This window comes from Phalacrocorax carbo, chromosome 8 (genome assembly GCF_963921805.1).
Source record: "Phalacrocorax carbo chromosome 8, bPhaCar2.1, whole genome shotgun sequence".
Classification (NCBI taxonomy): Eukaryota; Metazoa; Chordata; class Aves; order Suliformes; family Phalacrocoracidae; genus Phalacrocorax; species Phalacrocorax carbo.
The window spans coordinates 46,151,819-46,165,303 of NC_087520.1; the positions used below are offsets into that span (position 1 = coordinate 46,151,819).

Here is a 13,485-nt window from a genome sequence, read left to right on the forward strand (position 1 = left end):
TTAAAATAATATAAAAATTGCAAAGTTGACATTTTTAAGCTGTTGTCTTTAGGTTTCAGCATTACCATGCCTTTGAGATTAGTGAAGTATTTCATACCTCATATAGTTAATGTTTCACTTTCTATCTCTACACTCAGAAAAAAATATTTATTGTTTCAATAATATTCTGCCTACATTTTAATATTTTTTTTCTGCAGCCAAAGGGCAAAAAACTTTTAATTTCCCCAGCACCAAAGGTGTTGGCATTTATCTGTGTGTTTGTGCGATTGTAACTGTAGTTCTGTACCCAGTCCAGCTTCAAGTCTTGAGAAATGGGTTGGGTATCCCCAGGCAGAGCCCTGTGGATGTCATGAAAAGAAGAAGGGAGCATGCCAAACCCTGGCTGGCGTAGTACCTAGATCTGTGCTTGTCTGCAAGGCAAAGGACTGCTGCTCTCTCCAGCCTTCTCTCTGCTCTACCTGTCCTCTTGGCATGGTTTCAAATGATGAAACGTCCCATGTGCATCTCTGCTGAGCACTCGCTGCTGGTGTGAGCCCCACAGCCTCCGTCTGTAACACACAGTCGTGGAAGACCTCAGTGCCTCTGTGTCCTTGCACAGAAATGGAAAGCACTGCTATCCAGCTCTCCCCCCTCTGCCAAGGAGCAGATTTAGGGGCATCGGTCCTAAATCAGTCCCAGATTTAGTGGAAACTCGGTCTGCTTGCCCAGAGGAGCAGCAGCAGCATGGGCAGGCACAGTGGGGAACCACGGGTCTTGCTATGAGTCCGAGCCCTGCGGAGGGAGCTGTTTGGCAGGAGTGCTGCAGAAGTTTCTTCCCATATGTAGTGACTCCTCCAAACTTTTAATTCCTCTGTGTCTCCCAGCTTTACCCCTTCTTCCTCTTTGCCTTTTTTTTTCTTTTTTCCTTTTCAGCACATTTCTATGCTCCCGGGTCAAGCGTTTGCCCTACGGAAAGAAACAGCTTAACCAAAAATTAGGTTTAGTCAGAGCTTCTCCAGACAGGATGAACAATCACCAAACATTGAACTGGACAAAATGAAAGGCCATTCAAATGGAAACAGAGGGTTACACAGATCTCCCTTAGCAAAGAACTTGATGCTATTTCCACCACTCCACGTGCCACGCTCATTACCGCAGAGACTGTGGCCGAAGCCTGGGCGCCGAGCAGCAGTGCAGCAAGGGCACCATCCTGTAGCATCTCTTCCCTCCAACCCTAGTGCTGATGCTACCGCTGTCAGCGATGTGTCCAGAGGTTGCAGGAGTTTGCAAGGAAAGCTCTCCTCTCTCCTGTACCCCATGCTCAGGACATGCTCACATGCATCAGGCTCTGGGTGTGCCCTGTGTCATTCCTACCCCTCACCAAAGCACGAGTTTGGTGAAGCAGCGGGGGGAGCTTTCCTGACCTCGCAGGCTCACTGGCATAGCTCTGCCTTGAGGCACTGGAGAAGAAACATCCATTCCTGGTGGCTATGAAACCCCATCTCCCCCCACACTGCAGGTGCGTTCCCTGAGCTGAAGGACAGAGCTGACTCTGCTGGGCAGGGGTCCTTGGAGCTCAGCGGTGGGGTGCAGGCTGGGGCAGATGTGCTCTGCCTACTGCAGAGATGTGCAGTCCTTTTGCAAGAACTGCACTAGACTTCTCTCTAACAAAGAGTGTGCCTTTCCTATCCTTTGCCTATCCTTTCCTATGCTATTTGCCTGCGTGGCATCACGCACCCCCTACTAAGCACGTGAGTGCTTGGGCACGTAGGCCCGACCAATAGTGTGTTCTCCCCCATTTCCCACCCAAAGAGAAGCAGGTTTCCCATCTCCTCAGACCGATGCCAGGGTGACTACCTGCTCAGGCTGGATGACATCCTCTCCCCTCAGCTGCTGGCTCGGCACCCACAGCTCCCACGGCACTCCCTTCGCTGTGATTGCAGCCGTATGATCAGGGTTTGCCCCTCCAGGCTCTGCATGGTGCCTTGTAAGGAAACGTGTTCTGTGAGAGGCTGTTCTGCCTGCTGCCCTTCCAGACACGGTGGGCCTGATTTTAGTTTGGATGTCTGTGTGCAGCACTGACACTGGCTGCAGCAGCCTGCACATAGCTTAGGGCATCAGTTGTTTGCGTGCAGGAGACCCAGGAGAGCGTAGCAAGCGCCTCTGCTCTGCAAAATATGTGTATTGTGATTGTCTGCGGTGCCCCGCATCGGTGCCCGTGAGCAGAATGCAATGTGCCTGAGCAGGGGCCCCTGGGGCTCGGGCTCCTTTTAGGCAGCAATTGGCATCTGCCTCTGCAGCGCCAGCGCCCTTCCTCCCGGGGCAGGCGCCGCGCTCCTGCCCGCATGCTGGCGCGGGAGAGGGCTCCGTGAGCTTTGTGCTCCCGCTCTTGGGTTCCTGGCCTGGTGCTGGTATTTTGCAGCTAAGCCGAGTGAGGCAGAGACAATGTGCTCGACCATTCTGTCTGAGGGGAGTTTGGGGAGGGGGAAAAAGGCTGTTAGATCTATCGCTGGCAATTTAGATTCAGAGACATTTCATCTGCAGTTCCCTCAAGTGTTGAATTGAATAAAACCAGCAGCAGCAGTGGAAAAGGAGGTGGGGGAAGGGCTCTGAGCACTCTTGGTTAAACAAAAAGAGACAGGCAGCTCATAAAAAAAAAAAAAAGGATTGCATCCTTGGGCTGAAAATACAGATTCACAAGGAAGAGAGGAGAACGTGTGGCAGAGCCCGCCCGGCAGGCAGGGAGGGCCCTGGGCCGAAGGCTCCCGGTGCTCCCGCAGCCTGAGCAGGTCACAGGATTTACTTCTGAGTTTCATGATTTTCTGTGGGCTTTTTTGAAGCTCCAGTTGTAGAATCGAGCAGGAAGAACACAGTCCCAGGCTTTGTTTGCAGTTTAAAAAAAAATCTACTTCATTTTCCAGTGCTTCAGGAGAGAAGTGCGAAAGTGAAACCCTCAAGGGTCAAAAATTCAGAAGAAAAAGTAACTTAGCACTTATAATTTTGTAAACACTTGCTGTTTGGGACCTGTCTCATGGTTCCCAAATGCAGTCATGGGATGGCAGAACTGTCCTCATCATTAGGTGTTTCCATTCATCAGCCTTTGAGAGGGAGTTGCTGCTGGTTTTTGTTCTGGCCATGCATTGCGTTTGTTTTTCTCTGGTCTGTCTTTCATTCCCCAGGCATCAGGTGAGGACAGCTTTCACAGAGAGCCACTCAGCCCAGCCGAGTTTGAAAGGAGAGTGGCAGTCATTCGAGAGAATTAGATTACAGCAGAGAATTAATTCTTGGGATCTCTGTTGCCTTGTGAGTGTGGTGCCATCCTTTCCATGGCGGTGCTTCTAGTGGCTCATTGAGTCACAGAGGAGCATTGGGTGTCTCAAGGCTGACTGTGACCTTTCCTCATGACACCAGGACACCCCTTGTGACACCGTGATGCTGCCTGCTTTGCCGGCGGTGCGGGTCTCTGCCGGCGGCACCTCTCTTCGCTGCCTCTCTTCCTGGGCACCTTCCGCCCACGGGGCCCAGGCCTCGCACTCGGGTTTCTCTGGGGCGGCACCCTGCAGGTCCCGCTCCGAGACGCAGCCCTTGCACCCGCCGCAGGCCTCTGGCTGCCCAGCACCCTGCCACGATGGCGGCGCCTGCCCCAGCCCAGCCCGTGGAGGGAAGGGCTGCTCTGCAGCGGGAGAGGGCTGGCCTAGCTCCTCCAGACTGCCCAGCCTCCACCTCAGCTTGTGCTCCTCCACAGCCAGGTCTCTTCCCCTCCTACAGGAAGGACAGTTGCTTTTCATCCTACTCAAGCACTTTGTTCCCTCCAAGCAGCCTGGCAGGCTCCCCAAAGCCGCTGGCTCTCCTGTCGTCCTCCAGCAAGCGTTGTGACAGCTGAGGGGGGAGCAGGGCTTCTCTTAAGGTGCCGCCTTACTGTTTCATCAGATGCTGCAGCCATTTAACCCGATGTAGCTGTACAGAAAACCTCTGTGTGGCCAGGCCAGCACGGCACTTTTACAAACACTTACACGGCAGCAGCCACAGCTGGCAGCGCCTATTCAGGCACAAGGCAGGGTTCTAACATGTGTTTACTAACATGTGCTTACTGACACGTCCTAACCCTCTCCTGTTCCCTAGTGTGGACACAGCACGTGGGCAAGACTTGTATGTGATCACAGCCCAGAACGCCCCCGCGTGTGCACGATCTGTGGGCTGCCAGAAGGGCTACATGACTCCAGCCTTTGCTAGCCTTATCTCGTCCATCTCAGGCATAAGGCAGCTGGTGGGGTGCATGGGTTTGTACCTGGGGAACACCCAGGCCTGCCTTGAGTCCCGTTAGGTAACGGTACAATGTCAGGAACTGGTCTGCACCAGCATTTCTAGCAATAGTGGAGAATAACAAGAAGCCTGCTGGTGCATAATCTCAGAGCAGGCACCCGGTGCTCGGGCAGGACTGGTTCACACAGCTCAGGTCACACAGTCACTGGCTTAGATAGGGGGGGAAGGGGCTGGCTGATGCTCCTCAGAAGCTATTTCTTCCAAAAATATGTTCCTGCCTCAGATGGAAAGGTAGGTCTTTTGTTTGTCCCCCTCCCCCCCACCCAATCTTCCTTACTGACCTCCTTGCCCCCTTATAGCACCTTACGTTTTGCACAGCCCTGCTTCAGCCCACGGGCAGATGTGCACGCAGAGAGCACACGCACGCAGCCAGCGTGCTGCGTCGGCCAGAGCGCGCTCCCGGCACAGCGTGCCCATGTGGCGGGACTGCGCGCCGGCATAGCCCCCGGGTGTGAACAGATGCTGGTATGCAGCCTCGGGGAGAAATGGGTGTAGGAAGGCAGGGAGGATGGCATACCTGGAGGCACCTGGCTTGACTCAGCTCTCCATGCTTCACTGAGAGAAGCCGTTTGAATGAACAGCATGTGAAGTCGGTACCCCACAGGTGAAGTCTGGCCAGCACCACCAGGAGTGCAGCTGGGAGCTCAGACTGGTTTCTGAAACCGTGCTGATTGTGACTTGGTCGAGCGCTGTGCTTACATTAAAATGTCCCCTGCCTTTGCTGGTACTCACGCGGAAGTGCATGTGAAATACAAAGGCGAGGACAGGGTGAGGAGTCAGGACTTCTCAGGGCAGGCGCCGATACCTTTCTTTCAAGTCATTTCAGCTGTAAAACAGGGGTCACGATTCTGATCTACGTCACAAGGATTTGGGAGCCTGATTAGCTACAGCCTGTAAAAGACTGAAGAAGTCTTACTGTGAATCTGGGACCAAAGAGTAGAGAATGAGAGAGGCTGTCTTATGGGCATGTATTATGCTGCCCTGATTTTCTCCCTGTGTTATCGATCCAGTGGCTTGCTAAGATACAGCCCTGCCTGCTGTAGTGGTTTAATTCATATTTAAGCATCATTATTTTTCATGTTGCGGTCTTCCCCTGCTTGGGGTGCTCCTCACAGCCCATCCCCAAAAACATCCATTCCTGTCTGTGTTTCATGGCGTGCACTGCTCCCACATGTGTGTGTGTGCACACCAGGGAAATGGAGAGGCAGCTTCAGCTACGCTAAGCAATTAAACTCTGGTAGCTCAGGGATGAGCAGGAGGCCGTGATTTTCTTTTCCTTTGCAGTAATTGCCTCTGCAATCAGCTTTGATCACCCAAGAGCAGAGGAGATGAGTGCTGCAAGTTGACATCAGTGGTTTTAATATATCCATTTACATATACAGGAGCAGTGCAGCATACAGCTTTCCATAGCGCCTCTGACCTGAAACCATCGCCGCTCCATAGACACCTCATTTAATTTAATACTTCACCGCCACTGCGGAAGCCACAGGATGGGGATGGGAGGGGGGATAATCAAGCCCTCACTCTCTTGCTCTCTGTGAATGTCTGTAGAAATGACATGAAAGTAATTGCTTTTGAAAAGCAAAGCAGAAATGGCACAATTGATTCCACTTAAATGAGAAGAGAAGGGGTGGGGGTGGGGATGTTCACCCTAAACATGCCACCTTCTTTCCTGCTGCAAGCAAATCGCTTCGTGGGTCTGTGTGGGGATGAAGGAATGGTGGGCTTGTCTCTGAATGGCACGCAGGGGAAGGAGGCAAGCCCAGACGGGCAGTGCTGCTTTGAGCAGGGTACATCCTCTCAGCTAACTCGGACCCAAAGGCAGAGGCTGCTTCATGAAGCCATATGACATCCCCTATTGTCACAGGCATTTCTGTTGCTGGGGAGCTGGTAGGGAGCCTCACTGCACTGAACATCCTAGAATTATTCTGCGTCCAAAACACACTCATCTGCCTTGCAGCTGGGGAAAGGGTGTGTTTATCCTGCATGCTGGGGAGACATCAGTTCCTCTCCATCTCTCATCCATCTCAGATTAGCCCTGTGGATAAAGCTTTGTGACCCCCACGGCTTTGGAAGCTATCCAGCCTGATGCCTGCTGGTGGATGCCCATCCCTCTGCCAAGGCTGCTGCTCCTTGGAGAACAAGCACCCTAGATGCTTCACTAGTTTGTTCTCTCTTTGTTCTTCACCTTCTCTGCATGGCAGCCAGCTGATCTGTGTCCCAGACTCCAGCCACAGCCAACGTCTGGCTTTGCCGTTTTTCCCAGCTGCCAGGAATCTCCCTGGCTGTTCATCCAGCCTCTACGAGTGGGTAGAGGCAGCTGAGGACTCCTGTGGAAATGTGCCTAGGGCTACGAGAGGGACGTGGCACCTCAGCCCAGGAGCTACGGCTCGAGGCTCGCAGGCTGCTGTGTAGAGCCTGTCAGACCCACGGGCTGGCAGCCTTACGCAGCAGAGAGGGAGAGGGAAGAAAGTGTTTTGCCTGCACCAGGCTGAATGAGGTGGTGCGTGAAAAGTCCTCCATGCCCTAGTGTTTGTTCTGTTCTCTGGCAAATACAGGAGAAGCCACCACACAAGAGTCTTGGGGAATCTTCCTAGACTGGGAAGTCTCAGATACGTTCGTACCAAGGCAAAGCCAAGGATTTGCGGAGCGTCTCTAGTTCTCGGTTCGGCCCGTGCTCACGCTGCAATGGAAGCCGGCTGTCATTGCCAGCAGAGTAAAAGTGACCCTAGAGTCTGGCGGTCCTCTGCCTGACACCGGCGCATGTCCTTTGCTCTTCAGAGCATGCGGTGTTCACTGCTGGCTCCTGCATGCAGCACAAAGATGGGCTCCACTGTTGCAGTGTACAGGCACGTGAGCACATGCACACACGCTCAGATCCACTCAGAATTTAATCGTTTTCTTTTTTTCTTTCGGTGGGCGTTTTGCTGGGCACCTATAACCTTTTTCACTGTGCGTGTGAATGAGTTTTGTGTGTACAGAATATGGCTTGGAGGAATGCAGGCTACTGAGCTAATGACAATGTCTCCGATACATCTTTAATGTAGACATTAATGTCATTTTATGTTAATTACATGCAAATTGATTATTAATGTATTTATTGAATGTTGACAGCTGGGTGACAGGCTTCAGTAAATATGTTTTACTAATCAGTTAGCATTTAATTAATATCAAAATTCTCTCTAGATTTAGTAAGACAGTTAGTGAACATTAATTAGGCCCCTCAGTTGCTGTGTATGTTGCAGGATGTCCACGGTGCTGCTGACAGGGCTCAGCCATGCTCCGCAGCTCTGTGGGGCTCGGGCAGGCAGGTGGGCCTGGCGTGGGCTGGGGACAGAGGCACGGCCAGCAGGACAGACGGACACGTGCCCAGAAGGGAGGTGTTGCTCTTGGGAGAGCCACACACACACAGAACGCAGCGCTGCCCGAGGGCAGACAAGCTGCGGGCAGGAGCAGCGCCGGTGGTGGCCAGGCAGGTCCCGCGCGTGGGTGACACCGCGGTCATGGGAGAGCTGAGGCCGCGCCTGCTCGGTGCAGTGCCATGGGCCCTGCAGCACCAGCTGCGCCGGCCACGAGGGCTTGGGACACTCCTCCTCTCCCAGCGTTTGGCCCATTGTATCCTTCAAGACCAGTGAGCCGCGTCTGTGCCCCGCAGCAGGGCTGCTTGCTCTTGCAGGGGCGAGTTGTGGGACAGGACAGGGCACCAGGTCCAGGCAAGAAGCGTGGGCATGGAGACCTGGGAAGCTCGGTGCCTGTGGGCTCTTGGGACCTCTGCTTCTCCTGTTTCTAGGAGGAGACACACAACCTATACGGGACCTACTGATAGGGGAGAAGAATACACTAGATCTCTGCTAGAAATCTGTTCTTTGTACGTTCTGCCATGTCCGTGCACCTCAGTGCAGAGGCACAGGTACTGCTCTCATCTAGTCTTGAGATATCTGCAGTGTCTGTCCCCTGTGAGTTACCCTGTTAGTGTCATCCAGAAGCTCTGGAGAGCCCCTTTCCCCACAAAACAAGGCTGCTTCCAGTCACTCCCGAGCAGTTAAAGCAGCATGCTCTTCTCGCGGGCAGTGATCACTTTGCTGCACGTAGGACCCTTGGTTACGGCAAGGCATTGCACAGCCTCTGGCCAGCAGCACAAAGGATTTCTTAATGCTGAATTTAAAACACCAAGCAAATCAATTCTGGGGCTATGTGGCCAGTGTTTTCTCTTTCCTCCATGTCGTGAGTGGGGCAGGAGCCACGCAGAGCCTTTGCCCCAGCCCCATGCGTTTGCACCCACTGGCCGAGGCTGCTCTCACCTGTCGGAAGAAGGCGAGCAGCATCCCTGAGATGTCCATTGCAAAGGCACTGGGGTCAGTGGCTGGGGAGCCGCTCCACCGCAGGGCTGCTGCAGCAGCACTGTTAGCTCTAGCAGATCGATACTTTAGTCTTGTCATGCTAATTGCTCCTTGGTTGACATTCATGATCCTTTCCTGCTCCCTCCCTGTGTAAACTATTTACAGCTGGTACGCCAAGAAGTGAAAATGCCGAGCCCTCAAAGGCCACTCTTGTTCAGGCAGGACAAGAGGGGTGGATGACCAAGCTGCAGGGTACCAGAGCTCCCCTTCCCCTTCACTCTGTGGATGGCGGGCACTGGGGAACAGCCTGAAGGGGTCCTTAGTGCAGGGTAGCGGAGCACAGAGCCCCGACACGCAGCCAGATCAGGAGCTGGTTGTTTAGTTATTAGTAAGAATAACTTTGGGTTTTCTCAGTCACAATTTGCTTCCCTCAGCCAGACTGTCTGACACCCCCTCCATGAGCAGAGGAGGCAGGTACCCCGGTGCGGCAGAGTCTCTGCCTTCCCCGAGTTGGACATATCACTGCTGCCGCGGGCGTGCGTGTCAGATCACACCTACCATATTGGCTTCCTGTCCCCAGAACATCAGGTTTTTGCAGCTAATGTGTGCGGGGGGTGTCTCCTCCCGACAATCCCCACCCCCAGCAGCATCAGGCCTGTGCTGTTCGGGGTTTTGTTAAGCCGTTTAGTATTAATTGATTTTTTTTTTTTCCATTTTTTCTTTCTTTCCCTGGGCGGGTCAATAGCTGGATGCTCAAGAGCAGAGGATCTATCAACTGCAGACCAAGCAGAGGGAGAGGCAGGCAGAACTGGAGCAGAAATGCAGCCGGATCCAGCAGCTCAGCCGGGACCTGGAGGCCAGTCACCAGCTGCAGGAGGAAGCTCATAAACAGGTAGGAGAAGATACCAGTCCACTCTGGCTTGGCAGCCCACGCTCGAAAGGGAACTTTATTTAATGCATTGACAACAATAGTGGTAATCTACTGTTCTCGTTTACATAGAAGCATAATGAAGGGCTAAAGATGCAAAAGCAGAGTCTGTCAACTCCCAGTGAGGAGGGGAGAGTCCAGGGTACCGGGGAGACAGCTACAGCTCTGCTGACTGTAAATAGGTGCGGGGATTGCTCTTGATTTGAGGGTGTGACTGCTGTAATGCACAGATGTCCTGGATGTTGCTCCTGCTGCTGACCTCCTCGGAGAGAGGGAACAGTGTGGCCAGCAGAGACGATGCCTCCCAGGACAGCGCTGTCCTAGCTGGTGGGAGCAGTGACGTGTAGTGAGCCAGGGGACAAGGCTTGTTCGGATCTGTTCAGCTATGCTGCTGTGGATGAAATCATCAGTTTGCTCCAGAACATGCAGACAATTAGGGTGGGAGTACCCTCATCACCCTGCGGGCCTGACAGGGGGCCTGCTGGGCAGCACTTGGGCCAGTCCTCTGTGCTGGCTCTGTTTGCTCCTGCCCTGCTACAGCTCCTCTCCTTGATCCCTGTATTTCAGAAGCTGCCAGGAGTCAGAGCATTTGCTCGGACAGCATATTCCTTCTGCATGTGAACCTGGCTCCTCAGCCACAGGGCTATCTGCCTGACGTCCACTCAGGCACCTGTAGTCATGAGTGGATTTTGACCATATGCTGTCATTCAGATCCATACCGCAAACCGAGGTGAAAAGAGCCGATCCTGAAAATCTGTGCAGCTGCTGCTGCTGCACACTGCAGGATTACTTGATTCACCTGCGTTGTCCTCCATGGTACCCACTTCTGTTCTCCTTCAGCACCCCATAAGCCAGAAAATTTATGTCTATTTCAACAACCTGATAGTTAAAAATTTTCAGTGTTCTGGGAGACTAAACCAGGTACTCTTGATATTGGAGTATGAGGTGCCAGCATGCGGGACAGCAGGAGTGAGCTCAGCACAGCTGGTTTGTCTGAGCAGCAGCTCAGAGGGCAGCACTTTAAAATCAGGGCAGGAGCTGTCCCTGTATTATTCAAAGTGGAAACGTTTTGTTTCACTTAATTTGGTGATGATGAATATATTCATATGAATATGAACATATATGAACACTATATATATTGTATCATATATGAGCATGGTGCAATGCTTCTGTTCATTGCGTTTGAAGGAAAATAAAAGAAGATACTGCTCCATTTACCGCCAAGTCATCCATTGTTCTCTGTGTGTGTATGTGTGTGAAGACAGCACAGTGTGTGGGCTGCACTGCATGGTGCGAGCCTGTTTTCCAGTTGCCCACTAGTGAAGGCTGGGTGCGGGAAGTTTGCATGCCTTTGTCTGTGTGCATGAATGGTGGAGGACAGATGACTCTGCGAGTGTGTCAGTGCGTGCCTGCGTTCTGTTCTGCGTGTGTATATGGGTGACCGTGTATTGATTTGTGCAAAGACAGCATGGCAGGGCGGGAATCACGCTTCTGTTTCTTCTTGTAGTTACTGTCTTACTCCCTTCTCATCCATCCATCCATCCATTAATACTGAGTTCAGCTGAGCCTAGGTGCTTGGTTTTGGTGCAAAAATGGCAGATAAAACAGCCTAGCTCTAAACTTTCTCTTACAAAACTCCCAATTAAGGTACTGAACATCAAGCCCTGTTACATAAAAAGGTAACACTATTCTGGGTCAGAACGGTGTCCCACCTAGCTCTGTGTCTGGCAGCAGCTTATGCCTGTGCCCAGGAGAGAGCTCTTTTCCCCTGGGAAAAACAGTGGAAGTTTGTGGCATTGCCCCAAGATGCTCACCCACCTTCTGTGGATGAAGGGGCTTCCTGAGCCCCAGCCAGAGTCTTTGTGTTTGACAGCCCTTGAGGCATTTTCATCCATAACTTGTCAAACGATTTTTGTAACTCAAATATTATCCAGCTTCTGCGATGTCTTGTAGCAGCAAGTTCCACTGCATAGCCACGTGTGGGATGCAGATTCATCTCCTTTTGTTTATTTCGAACCTCTCCCCTGAAAATTTCTGTTGTTTTATTGGAAGAGACCATGAACAGTCATTCCTTAGTCACCTTCCCTGTGACACTTCTGATTTTATAGACCTCTGTCATGTTTCCTTTCCATCATCCTTCTTCCTGACAGAAGGGCCCCAATCTTTTTTTGTTGTTGTTTTTTATTTTCTTTAAGTCAGACACGGTTGCTGATAAATCTCCTGGTTTGGGGGCCCAGGATGCCTGTAGCAGGCTGCACATACCAGAAGCCCTCTGCAAGGAGTGTCAGGTGTAATTTAGCACGGGGAGCATGAGTTATGGTCCTGCCCTTTAAGGAAAGGCTAGCAGCACAGCCCTGCCTGTCAGCTGAGTCCCCCACCTGATCATGAGCTCTCCTGGTGAATGAATCAGGATTTGGCATATCGTTGTTTAATACAGCCCCCATGCTAATGTCTTTTTGAAATGAAACCGAGAAAGCTGTTAACCTCAGTTAGCCAGCTGTCCTCACCGTGACCTGGATAAATCATCATAGCAGGAGCTCTGAAGAACACCCCTCTTACTGCTTTGGAAAACGGAGCTGGAAGGGAAGGACCCTGCTTCCCGCCCATGCCAGGAAGGCTTCTCTGCAGCAAAAGGACTGGTGTGTTCTCATGCCAGGGACCCTGCTGGTGCTCCAGGCTGGGTGTCAGGTCCTCGAGACTTGCAAAGGCTGGAGAGTCCACTGGCATGTTCCCTCCCCTGACCGCCGCCAAGGAGTCATGGCGTTACACTGCAGGTGGGAAAAAGGCAAAGTATTGTATCTGGCAGAGGAGAGGGTGGATTTCCACAGGGGCCTCAGGGACTGGCTCCTTCCGCCACTCGGCCACCGGGCACGTCTCACCATCCAGCCCCTGTTCATGACTGTGTGGTCTTCCATGTTTGTTCCCTTCAGCTGGAGGGTGGACTTTCTCCAGGGCCATCTCCTTCACCACACCTGAAGGCAGCTAGTCTTGAGCTGCCTGCCTCCATGGTGGGAAAGTAAATAAAGAGGACAATTTGGTGGCTACCACAAGGTGATCTAGATCTACTGGAGCAGGACATTTCTCTCCACAAAGCTGTTTTGACTCTGGGAGCTGTTATCTTTATAAAGACCTCATTACTTTACCTGTTCTCACAGGGCGCTCATAGCTGCTGTCTCTGTGTGGCAGTGAGTTCCACCAGACAGGTTTTCTTATGTTGTTTCTGATCTGGGTGTTCTGTTGGGTTTTTCTTCCTCCTACGTGACTGAGGAAAATCACACCACCAGCTGCATGTAAAAACTCCTGGAAAGAGGAACAAAGCCATCTGTTCTTCATGTCCATGAAGGCACACACAAGAACTAATGGGCATAGCCTGCATCAACAGATACTCATGGGGAGGAGAACAAAGCACTTGAACAGACTGCCAGGGGCCTGAGGATTCTGTATCACGGGAGATCTTTATGGACAGATGAAAAAAAGACAAGGCACTTGTAGGTTCCCCTCTCTTAGAAGTGGAAGATGTGCTGCCTTGCTCATATCTTGAAACCCAGCTCTGCCTTCTTCAGAGCCCCACCATAGTCTTCTTCAGTGTACATGTGATATCAACCTGTCATTTCCCAGGCTGATTCCCCTTTCTAGCAAAGTGACTGCACTTGAGTCTTCAATGTGTGCTTGCATCCTACTGTGGTTCACCTGATCTTCACAAGACTTAGTCCCAGCTTTGTGCCTCAGGTGGCATCATATCTCCAGTGGTGCTGGCCGTGCTCCCATGCTGGGTAGCAGCGTTGGTTTGTGGGAGCATTCTTCTACCTCACTGTTATGCTCCTGGAGGCTTGTTCACAGGATAGACTTGCTGGGGAGTACACACTAGTGTCTTCCCATGTAAATTCATCCTTGCGTGTCTTCCTCATTAGTGTC

At 52.1% G+C, this 13,485-nt stretch overlaps 1 long non-coding RNA gene across 9 annotated transcripts in view; it reads left to right on the forward strand.

The window, feature by feature from the left end:
* The window catches only part of LOC135314850 (uncharacterized), a 125,268-nt gene that overhangs the window by 104,214 nt on the left and 7,569 nt on the right, over positions 1-13,485 (forward strand). For all 9 annotated transcript variants that reach the window (XR_010374328.1, XR_010374326.1, XR_010374327.1 and 6 more), the window contains one exon: positions 9,388-9,534. This is a non-coding gene — a long non-coding RNA (uncharacterized LOC135314850). The remainder of the gene's footprint in view (positions 1-9,387; positions 9,535-13,485) is intronic.